Here is a 16,110-nt window from a genome sequence, read left to right as displayed (position 1 = left end):
TTTAAATTTTGTTTATTTATTTGGCTGTGTCTGCTGAGCTACAAGGGAACTCTGCTTGTCAATCTTTAAGAATTACTTGGTTGGAGGTCCCTGGTGGCCTAGGGGGTTAAGGGCCCAATGTCGTCACTGCTGTGGCTTAGGTCATTGCTGTGGCACGGTTTGATCCCTGGCTTTGGAACTTCCACATGCTTTGGGCATGGCAAGAAAAAAAAAAAAAAAAAGAATAGTAATTACTTGGAATTCTCCATGCTGCCTTCTTAGACTTTCCACTCAAATGTTCTATTTTTCTTTTGCAAATGCATTTTTGAATCTTTCTGATCAACCTCCTAATTTATTACCAAATGTGGAAATTCTGTTTTATCCCATCTAAAGGGGCAGTGGAAAAACTACCCTTTCACATATTACAGAATATATCTTTTTGTTTGTATGCGCACTATGTTGATCATACAAGGCTCAACCCATTCTATTTATTCATATATTCCTCTACTTTGGAGGTTAGTGCCTCTCTATATTTCCTCGCACTGAGCCTACAAGATAGAAATCCCTTGGGTCCCTCCATCCTTTGTTTGCTTCCTTTAACTCTTGGCAGCTTCAGTTCTGTCTCTGGCAGCTGCTGGGGGAGCCTCTTTTTTAACCTTCCCTGACAGGCCCTGAGATAATTCTGGGAAGCTTTACTAATTTGCCCTTCTAACCCCCTAGTGCTTGCTTTCCTTTGCAGATGTTTTGCTGTGCTTTTCATAACCATAAATGTATTTCAGATGAACCACTGTAGTTTACAGTTGCTGCAGCCTTTCTCATGCTAAGATTCTAAACAAGTTTTAACAGCTGCTAAGGAGGCTGGCAAAAAGCCTTGATTGCTAATTCTGCTCTAAATGGCTTTTCACAATGGGACATTCTGTAATATTTGATAGTCTTGAAAGCAAATAATTTCTACCTTGTATTATTACTACTTATATCATACTCATTCCCAGCTTTAAAAAGATTCCATGTCTGTACTTTCCTAAATGGTCTTCATTTTATTTAAAACTCTATAGAAAAGTTAGAGATTCCCAAAGGAATAAGGGAGTCATGATTGGAAAAACAGGTAAGAATGGTATCAATAGGGTCAAGTGAGGTGATGCATAAATATAGTAAACTGTACCTTTGTGATGGTGAGAGTTTGCTCTCTTGGCTTTAATTTGTAAATAGGTGGAAGGAAGGAGGGCTGCTCAGGTAAAATTTCAGCAGATTCAGGTGTTCCTTAGTATGTTTCCTGTGTCCTGGGTTGGGGGTGCTATTCAGTAATTGGGTGTGAAGTGAGGAAGATGTGCTCAGTATCTCACAAATAAATCCACATTGCCATAGGAGTTCCCATTGTGGCCAGTGGTTTACGAACTCAACTAGTATCCAAAAGAACATGAGTTCTATCCCTGGTCTAGTTCAGTGGGTTAAGGATCCAGTGTTGCTGTGAGCTGTGGTGTAGTTCGCAGATGTGGCTCGGATCCCGTGTTGCTATGGCTGTGGCATAGGCAGGCAGCTGTAGCTCTGACTCTATCCCTAGCCAGGGAACCTCCATATGTCGCGGGCGTGGCCCTAAAAAGACCAAAATAACAATAATAACAATAATAAATCCACACCGCTGTGAATCTGCTGCAGATAATAGAGCGCATTATGTGAAACAAAAAGGGGCACGCCATGTTATAATGAGGCAGTCATTGAAAACAATCTGAACTGTAACTGCTAGAGGTGGCTTTACAAATTACATTTGATCTGCTAATGTCTCCAAATTAGTTCTCTTATCTAACAAAATGTTTTTAGCATTCTAACAAGAGAACTGAGCCCTATTTTACTCTGTTTTATGACTCATGATTTGTCAACTAAGTTTCGTTGGTGGATCTCTTATTATAAATATATTTAGGTCATAAATAATAACACACTAATAAAATGAACAATATATTGAAAAACCACAGAGAATTTCAATTTATTTTTGTTTTCAAACAGTGCATGGACCCTTCCCCAGAATCAGTTATAGTCCTGATTTTTTTTTTTCTTTTTCAGCATGTGGAAGTTCATGGGCCAGGCATCAAACCACACCAGAGCAGTGATCCGAACCACTGCAGGGTCAACACAAGGGAACTCATATCTATGATTTGTAAATAAATCCCAATATACCTCTGATTTTTAAAAATCTTTATAAACTAGAAGCAGAAAATAATTCAATAATATGGTAAACACCAACACCATATTTAACAGTGAAATATTAGAGCATTATTTTAGAAATATACTCACATTAGCATATTCATTCTATGGTATATTAATAGGCTGATGATGATAAAGGGTTTCATAGACAAATAAGTTTGGAAAATGCTGGGTTAAAGTTTTTCATTTGATGTAGAATTTCTCAGAACATTTAATGTGTTAATATTCAATGGAACTCTCTAATAAAAATATATAACTTGGTGGTATCAGAAATGCATTTGAGGAGTTCCCGTCGTGGTGCAGCAGGAATGAATCCGACTAGGAACCATGGGGTTGCGGGTTCCATCCCTGGCCTCACCTAGTGGGTTAAGGATCTGGTGTGGCCGTGAGCGGTGGTGTAGTTTGCAGATGTGGCTCGGATCTGGCATTGCTGTGGCTGTGGTGTAGGCCGGCAGCTATAGCTCTGATTAGACCCCTAGCTTGGGAACCTCCATATGCTGCAGGTGCAGCCTTCAAAAAGACAAAAGACAAAAAAAAAAAAAGAAATGCATTTGACCACAGAAATTTTGTTCTAGAGCATCTCTAGTGAGAAAGGATCTGAGGAATACTGCTACCACTTTCAGCAGACAAAAGCCAGTATGTAGCAACCTTCTGTCAGCAGCTACTCCTATCTAATTCACCACAGATAGGTGTCATGCTGTGATGTGGTTAGATTTCATTGTGCATCAGAATCAGAATCAGATTCCTAGGATGTACTCTGATTCAGCAAATCTGGCCTGAGTTCCAGGAATCTACATGTTAATGAGCATCAGGTGAGGTTTCTGATGTAGATGTCTAAATTTGATACTTTAAGAGACACAAAATTAGTCAATGAATAAATTTGAAAAGACAGGGAGTTCCCTGGTGGCCTAGCAGTTAAGGCCTTGACATTGTCGTTGCTACGGCTTGGGTTTGATGACAGGTCTGGAAACTTCCTCATGCTGCAAGCATGGCCAAAAAAAAAGATATGTAATTAATTGTATAATTATGAAACCAAAAGTTTAATAACACTGATATCATATGTTGATATTGGGATATTATGAAAGTTTATCAACAAAAGGGCAATTAGGTACGGATAAAGCTGCTACATTCATTTGACTTCTTTATTAGTCATCTTTAATACTCCTAAGCCAAACATGGACTCATTGGCTAAATATCACCTTAAAATATTTGTGTGAGAGTTCCTGTCATGGCTCAGTGGGTTAATAACCTAACTAGAATCCATGAGGATGTGGGTTTGAACCCTAGCTTCTCTCGGTGGATTAAGGATCTGGTGTTACCACAAGCTGCGGCATAAGTTGCAGATGCAGCTTGGATCAAGAGTTGCCATGGCTGTGGCATAGGCCTGCAGCTGCAGCTCTAATTTAAGCTCTAGCCCAGAAACTTCCATATGCCTCAGGTGAGGCTGTAAAAAGAAAAAAAAATGTGTGTGATCAGCACTTTGGATCATGTGGCATATAACTGAAATCCATGATGATGTCTTTCCCTTGACAAACCTCAACTTGTAACTCCTCTTCCAACAATGGTTGCAGTTATCTACACAGAGCGTGGTATTTTGTGTTTTGTGCCTCTGCTCATGTTGTTCCCCTTGTCTGAAACGTCTTTTCCCTATTTTTCCCCTGTTCTCTGTTGAGTGTGAATATGTTTGGATCATTTGGAATGAGCATATATTTATATAGCTAAAGCGGTGATGACTGAGGCTAATAAGGTGTGGACGTGTAGTTGTAGGGACAGGAATAGTATGTTTGTCTGACACTAAAGATAGCCTAAAATTCTCAGGTGGATTCAGAAGGATTCAGGTGATCTGGGAAGCTAAATATATAGCATTTTAGGAAGGTATGAGTATGAGAAAGAGAAGCAGATGAAATTGTGCTCAGTGTCCAAGATACTTTTTTTGCACCTCATTGAATTTTACTGATCATTGAATCTGCTTTGCCTGTTTGTTGGTAATAATTTCATTCATTTTTGATTAATTTGCATACCTGCCTGGCTCGGTCTCAGCAATAGTACTTTATTGTGCATTAATAATGATTATTGGTTATTGGCTGAATGAGACGGCTCTTTCTACTGGGTAGGATACATCCTCGGATTTCAGTCAAAGCACTTATTTTTAATCCTTAAAATAAAAATACAATGTTTCTCAGCTATTTCAATCACCACTGCTTCTTTTCAATCTTCAGTTAGAGGAAGCGTCATGTCTTGGCATCTCCATTATTCATATTTGGTGCTACGATTTTTGTCAAGATGCCAAATATCTGCCATGATAGACATATATTGGTGGATGGATTGTGGTCATACTGTCTGATAATGGAGAATAATTCTATTTAAGTTTTTTAGAGATGTTAGACTTCATTCCCTTCTAATCTGAGACCTGTTTCCGGAGAAAAGAAAAGAAAGGATATTGCATTTAGTTATGATTCATGAATGTCAGGATTTAAGTGTTTTAGGGCCTTGTGGGAGGGGAAGAGATAGTGGAACAGGAAGCCAAGCTGCCATAAGAACATACATAACCAATAATTAATTGACTATAGACGTGAGCGAACCTACAGAAAATATTAGAAAATACTATTGTACATGAACTGTATTAACGTTAATATTGTGAACAGCTGGATGGCTGCATGTTTGATAATGAAGCAAGTCATTTTAATTTGATTTAAGTTTCAGCTTTTAATTGAATTTGTAAGAACATGGGAAAAATCAACAGGAAGCTTCTGGCAATTCAAAAATAATATTTTGGCTCAGGGTCTAAGCTTCTCTCTAAATTTGGGAAATTTGGCTCTGGATAAAGACAGAACAAAGCAAAATCACACTGTATATACCAATGACAGCAGATTTGTTTCTGATTTTAAATAAATGCAGATTGTTTGTCAGAAAGTTAACTATGCCTTTAGACAAAATTATATCTTACAGTGACTTGTAAGATATCTGACTTATATAATTATTAAATAGTTCTAATTATTAGTTTTATTTAATAATTAAGGCAGCTATCTAATTATTAAATAGTTTTTTGAAAGAGCTAGGTGATGTTTTCCTCTATGAAAAGTCAAGAATATCATGTAGAATCATTTTTCAAAGATCTTCAAAGTGGAACAGTATGCTGAGGCCAGAGATGGATCTTCTTTGTTAATAGACCCTGGAAGAACTGGGCAAGAATTTTTTTAATGGGACCCTGTGTCTTTTGATGAGGGCTGACGAAGACTTATGTGTTCAAAATTGCTGCTTCCTACAAGAAATATAAAAGATCATCAGTTTTCCTTTCCCGAAAAGGGTGCCCTGAGCAATCCCATTTGTATCCCAATAACCTCAGGGTATAATCTAACCTGTCACTGTTTTGCATCCTCAGATGAAACACTTTATCATCTTACTCCATCATTCAGTAGAACAATGCAAGGCAAAACAGACTATTCTGCAGTAGAAACATGAATCATATTCCAGAGAAGAGGAGGTACCTAAAGATGAAATATAGTTTTTCTTCCCCCTGCAGAGATGATGGATCTCTTCTGCCCATCTTTTTTTCTTATAAAACAACAGATTCAGTTGTTTTTATCCAGTTCCCAAATCACCAAGCTGAAAGTTGACTTTTTTCAAAAACTGTTGGGCCAGATTTTCTCAAGTAAGGAAAATACCCAGCTCAACAGTCATGTCCTTCAAGGAGTTTTCCCTAATTATCCTTATTCCACTTGATTTCTCCCTTTCTTTGCATTCTGTAGTATCTCATATATATATATTTTGAATGGATTATCAGACATTTTTTGTTCTTTTCTTTTGCATGTGTCTATCTTAGATCTCATTCTAAAAAATTAGATTATATAGGACAGGAATTCTCTCTTTTATGTTTTATGTTTTCTATAGTGTGTGGTGCTTAATAGAAATCAATATAACATGTTCATAAGTGTCCTTGGATAGCCTCCGTATTGGCAAAGAGTAATTGAAAAACAATTTAGTATCTGGTAAAAACTGTAAGTTATTTTTCCTTGGTAGAAACATTACATAGGAGTTATGTGACCAGTATACTTTGATATTGTTTATTATGTAGATCATAGGTTGGAATTTGAGTTAAGTGGGTTAAGGATCTGGCATTGTCACTGCTGTGGTGCAGGTTCGATTCCTGGCCCAGGAACTTCTGCCTGTTGAGAGTGTGGCCAAAAATATAAAATAGGTTGAAATTTGTAGGTTGATACATGAAGATAAGAATTCCTTTTTAAATAACTTTGAAAATACATCAATCCCTTCAACCTTAGGGATATCATATTATCTTAAAGGAATCATATCCAAAATGTGGAAAATAAGCAATCTCTAACTGAGAAGGTTGAGATCAAACTAGCACCAGGTTTGTTTGGATAATGAGCGTAATGTTATCTGCTGATATAAATGAAAGGCTATAACAATTACTTTGGATAATTGTGGTTGGTGGTTCAGAGTAGAGGAGGATACAGAAATATATAGCTGCTATGGAAGCCCACGAATGAAAGGCCTTTGGAAGATACAGTCAGTTTTTGATTATCTACAGATAGGTAATTCACACCTCATGATACATTTTAAATTTCATCACTGGCTAGCTTTTCCTTGTTACTCAGCCTCACCTTTTCCCTCTCTCAGTTTTGTGGTCTTTGGAAACTTCCACTTAGATGGGTATCTAGACTCAACAAAACAAAAGCAGCAAGGTGAATTTCTGGAAGAAATAACTGCATGGAATGAAAAACAAAACACGTAGGTATATACAGTAGACTCCAGGTCGTAGGTGAATGTGCTTCTGTGCTCATGTGGAATAGCTTTTGCACTATGAAAGTTCCTTGCACAATATAGGTTGTTTAATAACTTTATTTGCATCAATCTGTAGCACTCAACTGGGTGAACTAATTGGTAATTCTTTGTGAAGAATTTTGAATGCTGTTCGCTATTAGTATAGATATGGGCCAGACCAAATTTAGATGTCATGAGACATTATATATTCCATCTGTTTCTTCAGTTGCTGGATAATGTGTAGAAACAAGGTCTTCAGGATGAATGCAATGATACTGATAGATTGAAAATTCCTGAAAGTGAGTGTTGGTGACTTCTCTGTTCTGGACCTTGGATGGAATATACTCAAATTAATGGGAAAGATAAACCTGGGAGGATTAGATGTAGGATAAGTGAGGTGAGTGATACTGACCCTCCCAATACCTTTATTAATTTTTTTCTAAAGGTATGAATGAAATGTCCTTAAATAGTGGATGTTGTCTGACTAAAAATTTGTCAAGAGCTAGGTCGATGACTGAGAATAGTGCCTTCTTGGACTGATTTTTTTCTTGCATCTGATAACTCATTTGGTGTATTTGTCTTATCTCCTCACAAGCACTTTCAGGACTACAAGCATAGCTCCCTTACCATTTGTATTCCCCATAGATTGTGCAGAGCAGCACGTACTTACTCCGCACTTGATTATTGTTGTTTGCATGAATGAATAACCTGGTAAATGTTTTCTTCAAGCACATCAGTATCTATTTTATTAATGACAAGTAGTTGTCTTTTTTTTTGTCTTTTTGCCTTTTGTAGGGCTGCTCCCATGGCATACGGAGGTTCCCAGGCTAGGGGTCAAATAGGAGCTGTAGCCACTGGCCTATGCCAGAGCCACAGGAACTCGAGATCCAAGCTGCATCTGCAACCTGCACCACAGCTCATGGCAATGCCGGATCCTTAACCCACTGAGCAAGGCCAGGGATTGAACCTACAACCTCATGGTTCCTAGTCGGATTCGTTTCTGCTGCGCCATGACGGGAACTCCGGTAGTTGTCTTTTCTTAATAAAACCAGGAGACCAAGGCTTCCATGGCCAATTATATTTGTCACTCTCCATATGAAGGGGTTGTTCCAGTACCTTACTTCCAATATCATTTCTTAATCTTTTTGTTCTGAAATTATTTTCTATCTCTTTTATTATATTTGTACTTCATCATAAAATAAAAAAGTTTAGGTCTCTAAAACATACCCTCCAATTTCTTCTTAGGCTTTCCAAACTTGATTATCCATATGCATACTTTGTTATCATAAGGTATCAATTTTATTTTAAAGTGGCATTAAGTATTTATTTATATTTTCTTTTTGACAACTGTTTTTAAACGTGATAGTAGCCTGTGGCTATGTTGAATGTGTAAGCTAATTAATGAGTGGATCTTGAATTTGACTTGAGAACACTAGAACAAGGTTCCTGGAAGTGTCTGGCTGATTTTGTACCTTGGAGGTGTCCAAATGCTACAGTATCCTTTTCCTCTTTTCTAATTTAAGTAGAAAAAAAGATTTTGTTACTGTTTTTGTTAGTTGCATGAAGGCAGAGACTGTGGCTTTCACCTCCAGTCTCTAGAACAGTGCATAAAACATAATAGACTATCAATGTATATTTCTAAAAGGAATGCAAATGAAGGTAATATGACCAAGTAGCCACACTGACCTTCTAGCTATCGTCAAACCTGCCAATTAATTTTCCATCTCAGGGCCTTTACACTTGCTATTTTCTTGGTTCTGAATGCTCTAGATACCTATGAGATTAATTACATCATTTTATTTAGGTCTATGTTAAAATGTTACTTCTTTAGAAAAGTTTTCCCTCTACAGCCTATTAAAACAGTCTACCTCCAAATACCCCACCACAACCACTCTTGTCCTGCTTCACTTTTTCTTCATACCACATATTGCTATGACATTTTATTTTGTCATTATGTGTTTGATGTTTCGTCTCTTCCGCCACCCCCCACCTCAATACACTGCCACCATAAAATGTAAGGTCCATAAGTCCTGGGAGTGTATCACTCCAAGGTCTCATCAGGAAACAGAAATTCTTGCATCCTTTCAGATAGTCCAAATAAGGAGACTTTAAAGAATGAATTTTTCCCAGAAGTATGGACAGGATTGTGGGAATAAATAATGTATGTTGACAGGGCAAGTAGAAGAAAGAATTAGTAAAAAAAATAGTAGAGTAAGAACTGGATCTGGGAAGGAGGTTTGTCTTAAGGAAGATGTGGTCTTGGAGGAACTCTACTATGAATATAGAGAGACATGTCCCTGGAAGTCAGGAAGAGCAGAAGAAATTCCCAGCTCTTTTCTTGTTCTTCAATTTTCTGCCTGTGAATCCATTGTTAAAATCTGAGCAGAGGAGTTCCCTTCATGGTTCAGTGGTTAACGAACCTGACAAGGATCCATGAGGATGCAGGTTCAATCCCTGTCCTCGCTCAGTGGGTTAAGGATCCAACATTGCTGTGAGCTGTGATGTAGGTTGCAGATGAGGCTCGGATCTCAAGTTGCTGTGGCTGTGGTGTAGGCCATCAGCTGTAGCTCCGATTCAACTCCTAGCCTGAGAACTTCCATATGCCAAGAGTGTGGCACTAAAAAGAAAAAGAAGAAAGAAAATCTGAGCAGAAACCAGCTAGCAAGGAGCCTAAGTGAAGCAATTCTTAGTGGTCAGCCTCCTGGGGAACAGAGTGGGCCAGAGAAAGGTGAAGACGTGAATCCTGTGAAGGAAACAGGATGAATAGCACAGGTATATTTTTTGGCTCACTTCTATGTCCTTCATGCCCAGAACAGTACCTAGCACATTTTAGGTACTCGATAAATATTTGTTAAATAAAATAATCAATGGTAGTAGTAGATTGGGAGCAAAAGGACTGTGGCATTTATCCAGGATATTATCGTAGAGCATCTCAGATTTTATTTTGGGGTGAGGGTTGCTGTCCAAGGCATATGTGTGGAGAAATTTACAGACAGCCCCGGAAAGAATGACATTCAGTGTCCTTTATCATCTCAATCTAGTAATCACTTAGGTTGTAATTTATGGGTTAGATTTTTAAATAATTTATTTTACATTATATTAATTCATTATATATTATTTTCATATTCTTTTCTGTTATGGTTTGCCACAGGATATTGAATATAGTTCCATGTGCTATACAGTAGGAACTTATTGTTTACCTATTCTATATATAATAGTTTGCATCTGCTAATTCCAAACTCCCAGTCCATCCCTCCCCCACCACGTCTCCACCTTGGCAACCACTGGTCTGTTCTCTATGTCTGTGAGTCTGTTTCTGCTTTTGGAAAAGTTCATTTGTGTCATATTTTAGATTCCATATATAAGTGATATCATAGGATATTTGTCTTTCTTTTTCTGACTTCACTTAAAATGATAATCTCTAGGTCCATCTTTGTTGCTGCAAATGGCATTATTTCATTCTTTTTATGGCTGAGTAATATTCCACAGTATGTATGTATACACGTGTGTGGGTGTGTGTGTGTGCATATATGTATACATCACATCTGTGTCCATTCATCTGTCAATATATATTTAGTTTGCTTCTATGTCTTGGCTATTGTAAATAGTGCTGCTATGAACATAGGGATGTATGCATCTTTTTGCATTAGTTTTGTCTGGATATATGCCCAGGAATGGGATTGCTGGATCATATGGTAGCTCTAATTTTAGCTTGTTAAGGAACTTTCATACTGTTTTCCATAATGATTTCACCAATTTACATCCCCACCAACAGTGTATGAGGATTCAATTTATGGGTTAGATCTTAATATTCAATAATCCTGGGAGAAATTTTCCAAAAAGAAATTTTGTTAACTAGTTGGTTGTATTTCTTAGAGTAAAAGGCACTAGAAGATAGCTATGGATTACTTTATTGTTATACAAGGTAAGCATAAAGGATTTAATAACATCATTGATTGCTTAGCTTTAACTTCTAGCCTGATTCATGAGGATTCACAGGGATGAGCAGCCCTAATAGGGGATAGAGAGACAGCATGATGTCAGTTGTGTACCTCTACTTCTTTAGTTCTGCTTTATTATAAGACTACTCTGACACCAATGTGGATGATGGGTTAGAAGCAGATATTATTCACTGAAATAGGGAAATCAGGAGAAGGCTCACATATTAGAGGGAAGATGATGACTTGAGTTTGGACATGTTGATATATATATATATATATATATATATCTGAATCTAAAGTAAGAAGACTGAAAATTATTAGTACACAGGTAGTTGAAATCATGAGAGAGGATCATATCACTTAGGGAGAACCTGAAGCATGAAAAGAAATACAATCTCCTCTCCTCTTCACCTCTGAACAAACCCAGAACCAGAATGCCATGTCCCTAGATGCCCATACTGAGTGTGTGGGTTTGGGATGAAGTGTTCCACGGACTGCAGAGCATGCAGCTCAAAGTGACATGAGAAGCAGAGTCAAAGGATGACACTGGAATAGTGAGAAACTCATATTATACCAACCAAAAGTTCACTTTGAAGATGTGAGGCCAAGAAAGAGAATTTGGGCACAAGACAATGACAAATCAACGGCAGCTGATCAGAGTGTAGTAATATAGATGACCTCTCATGGGAAGGTTCCCTCAATGCTGGGGCAAAGCCACAAGGGCCTTTCATAGGACATCTGCAGTTACTGAGCACCCTTAGTAACATAGAAGAACTACTGAATGTGCACATAGAAACATAAGGTGACTATTGGTAGAGGCTTTTGCCAGAACATTTTCACTGCAATGGTGAGAGCAAAAGGAAAACTATAGTATATTGTGAAGTGATGAAATAGGAAAAAATAGAAACAACAATTCCAGACTCTGGGGTCAGTAACTAGAGGACTCTGCAGGCTGTAGAAAGGATTTTTGCTTTGCTATTTTTAAGAGGAGAGATTCTTGAGCATATGCGTAGTCTGCGAGAAATACCCTGAAAATGAGAAAGAGGGGAGGTGGGGGAAGAGAGAGAGAGAGAGAAAGAGAGAGAGAGGGAGAGGGAGAGATAGGGAGGGAGGGAGAGAATGAATGAGAATTACAAATAGGCAAGGTCTTAAGAACCATAAGGAAGGGGGTCAAGGACATGGGAGGAAAGATTTGTCTTGAAGCTGAGCAGCGAGTCCTTTTCTCCAGAGACCGCATTAAAGAAGTCAGGGTGGCAGAATAATAAATAGGTTTTGGGATATTGAGAGGAAAATTTGAGGGAGTTGATATTTTATTCTCTTTAAAGAAAAATGCAAGGCTGAGATAAAAGTTTTCATGGTGGTGGTGGTGGTGCTGGTGGAGATCACTTTGAGAAAGCTGACAAAGGTTTGGAATAGAAGAGTCCAGTCAATCTGGAAATTCCCTTAGAAATCTCTTAGTCCTATGGTTTTCAAACTTTTGTTTTTCTATCAGGAGAACCATTTCTGCAAATGACTCCCTTGCAGAAGTTCAGATGTGCAAATCAGAGAGCTCAATGGCCCAGATGGAAGTAGTGGAAAGAAGACCCTGAGCCTCACTCATCATCATCTTTGCTCCCTCCACCTGCGCATCCTCCTTGTTGCCTGATGCATGTCCAGAAACGCCTGTGAAGAATCCCTAGTGCTCCTTTGAGCATGGTTTCAGAATAATCAGCCTCATCATTTTGTAGATGAGGAATCAAACCCAGAGGAAAGAATTGACTTGTCTGGAGTAGAATCAGGACTAGAATCTATCTCTCCCAATTCCTAGCCAAAACATTTTTTTAAACCATGTTATGCTATCCCACTGCTTGTGAAACTAAAATCAATTGCCCTCAATAAAAGTCTCTAAGAATCTGGAACTTTAGATTTTATTTTTCTAACAACATTCATCCTTAGGTAATTCCTTTCTGTACTTCACATTTATTTGTTGAAAGATAAAAGGAAATGTCTTTTCCTACTTACCTCTCAACTTTTAGATTAAATAAGAAAATGTGATAGTTCCTCCTTAGAAGGAAGTTGTATTGCATATTCAAAATATTACTTGTGAAAAATATAAGGTCTTTTCTTTTTCAGTGATGATTGCAAGAGAAAAGCATTGGAATATTTTTAAATGCTAAATTGCTTCAGGTACTCTTCAGTAACTTTTTTTTCTACCTGGAATGATGTTTCTAAAGTTCATCATGTTATTGTGCATACATGTAAGTCATTCCTTTTCACTGCTGTGTAATATTCCACCACATGACTATACCACTATTTATTTGTAGTTTAGAGGTGCATTGTATATGTGACAAAATTAGGGTAGCTTTAAAAAGCAAGGAAAAGAGTTCCTGTTGTGGTTCATCAGAAACAAACCTGACTGGTGTTTATGAGGATGTGGGTTTGATCCCCAGGCCTTGCTCAGTGGGTTAAGGATCCTGCATTGCCATGAGATGTGGTGTAGTTTGCAGAAACAGCTTGTATCTGGCATTGCTGTGGCTGTAGCATAGGCCAGCAGCTACAGCTCTGATTCAACCCCTAGCCTGGGAACTTCCAAATGTCATGGGTGTGGCCCTAAAAAGAAAAAAAAAAAAAAGAAAAGAAAAGAAAAAAAGAAAAAAAAAGGAAAAAAATTTTTTAAAAAAGCAAGGAAATTATTTTTAAAAATCAGCATAGTAATGACCTCTTAAGGGGAGATAGGGGTATCAAATTAGAAACCCCAGAGTAGCTTTAATGTTATTAATACTATTTCATTGCAAGTGTTCTCTAAGTGTGATCTCAAGGCCACCAGCATCAGCATCACCTGAGATCTCGTTAGAAATTCACATTTTCAGGTCCTACCCAATCCTATTGAATCAGAGACTCTGGAATGTGCCCAGCAATCACGTTGTATCAAGCTCTCTAGTGAATCTGATGTATGCTGACATTTGAGAATCACTACTGTAGAGTTATGCTTTACAGCCAACACACAAGCTTCTCCCTCTCTCTTTCATCCTCTGTCACTTGTTCCTTTCTCTCTCATATTATATAATACAAAATAAAAAGAAAACATCTGAGCAGTGACTATCCAGAAATAAAGAGCTGGGGACATATTAGAGCTATTTGAGAGCATTTCTTTTTTGCTGGCTTTTTAGCCAGGAGGGCAAATGGTAGAAAAAAAGAGGAAAAGTAGAACCTTGGGGGTAATTCAGGAGGAAAGTGCAGGTGAGATAAGAGAGGGTCTTTTTAGTCCTATGTTATGGTAAGAGTATGGTTGAAAATACAGAGTATACTTTGAAGTGTATGTATGTATCTGTGCATGTGCTTGTGTGTGTGTGTGTGTGTGTGTGTGTGTGCGCGTGCGCTCGCGCGTGTACTTGGGCACTTAGAATGATACCTTGCTTAGAAAGGTTAGCATGCACCATTGGTAGAGATAATTACTCCCCCTCTCTATTTACCCCTGCTTCTGAATAATTTAGAGCCAGCAGGGAATAACTTACTCTCACCATAGGACACAACTGCTGTTATTCAAATGGATCTTGCTGCCTTGGCCAGGCATTCAAAAATGAAATGAATCTGTGTCATTGCTACTCTGGTGCCCTTTTTGTTTTCATTTTTTATTTTGGAGCTGCAGTTGCCTTTGCAAGCTATCTTTTTCCCTGCTGCTAGCATCGCATATCATCACATTGAAAGTGAATTCACACAAAGGAGAAAAAAGCATCGTCTTTATTTATTTTGAAAGAAACCTGTTATTAACTGAATATTTATTCTTAAATGGCTTACTAGTGTTCCATACTGCAAAAGGGAAGTCCACTCTGAAAGGTACCACACAGTCTCACAAAGATGCCATCCTAGTACACAGAGGACATGGAGGGCTTGAACTGCCAAATGCCTGGAGACACTTAGAGAAGAATTTCTTGAAAGAAATGAATTGCACGGCATACACACCCTAAATAAAACACCTCTAGCAGACAGAAAATAGCACCAAATTTGTTTATACATTTTTGTGGATTGTCAACAAAACTGGTGACATGTTTTGGGCCATAGACATACCAGAGCAATAGTTTATTCTCTTTATCAGACTTGTATTAAGGGAAACTAAATTCCATAAGAAAGTCTCTTTTTATCACCTTGTTGAGATCCTTGATATTATAAAACTTCCTAATGAGTCTACCAACATGATCCACATGCCAACCCATCCTTCACGCCACTGCTAGATTGACCTTCATGAAGCACAGCTTTGATCACGTCCTTGGTCCAAATGTTACTTCTCTACCATTGCTCTGGTGAATTAGAAATCTAAGGCTGACTGTGACCCCTACTGTTTTGGGGGTCTTTTCTGGCTGTGGCCACTGCATATGGAAGTTCCTGGGCCAGAGATTGAATCCAAGCTGCAGCCGTGGCCTATGCCCATTGCACCTCAGTGGAAACTCCAATCCCTTCTATTAATAATTGTGCAGGATCTTCCTTACACATTTTTTTTGTGCACTAACTACACCTAGTATAATTTGACTATTTTATTAATATTTTAGCCCTTCACCTTGATCTCTTTACATAGTTTTATCCTTTTCCATTGTTTTTATTGTTGTTGGTTGCCACAAATTCTTTTTGGAATGTGGAAAGTTACAAACAGATGCATACATAAATACGCAAGTAATTGTCCTTAAAGGTTTTCACTGCCTCTCTCATGTACTAAATAAACTCCGAACTTCTCAGCCTAGCTGACATCCTCCTTGATATAGTCTGAGCCCACTTTTTCAGTTTTATTGTCCACTTTCCAGGGATGGCCACTATGGCCCATCTGACTGCATCACTTGCCTTTCTCCAAACTTGTCATGTGTTTTGCTGCCTCCATACCTTTGTGTATGCTATTACCTCTGCCAGGATTATCTTCTCTTATCTCTGCCTGCTGAGATCCTCTCTATTAAATTGCATAGTTCCACTGCTACTTCTTCCTGAGACCTTTCCTGATCCAGCCACCATTTATAATCTGCCCCTCTCCAGAACATTTCCTTTATTGTTCTGATCATATTTTACCTTGTATTGCAGTTATTTGTACTCAGATTATACCACCTGCCTTCATGCCCTGAAAAACTAGAAGCTTCTTGAGGGCAAGAGACATTCCAATCCATTCCTGAGGGCAAGGGAAGTAAAATCCATTCCCACTACTGGAAAACCTGGCAAAAAGAGTAGGGCCCTGTTGTCACAGGGTCAG

General features: G+C 38.2%; 1 long non-coding RNA gene across 1 annotated transcript in view; it reads left to right on the top strand.

Moving 5' to 3' along the window:
• The window catches only part of LOC125118802 (uncharacterized), a 73,711-nt gene extending 60,919 nt beyond the window's left edge, over positions 1 to 12,792 (top strand). The window contains exon 3 of the long non-coding RNA XR_007132894.1: positions 12,394 to 12,792. This is a non-coding gene — a long non-coding RNA (uncharacterized LOC125118802). The remainder of the gene's footprint in view (positions 1 to 12,393) is intronic.
• The last annotated feature ends 3,318 nt before the right edge of the window (positions 12,793 to 16,110 follow it).

This window comes from Phacochoerus africanus, chromosome X (genome assembly GCF_016906955.1).
Source record: "Phacochoerus africanus isolate WHEZ1 chromosome X, ROS_Pafr_v1, whole genome shotgun sequence".
In the NCBI taxonomy this organism is placed as follows: Eukaryota; Metazoa; Chordata; class Mammalia; order Artiodactyla; family Suidae; genus Phacochoerus; species Phacochoerus africanus.
The sequence above is the reverse complement of the archived record's forward strand: the minus strand, read 5'-3'. Positions and strand labels throughout refer to the sequence as shown.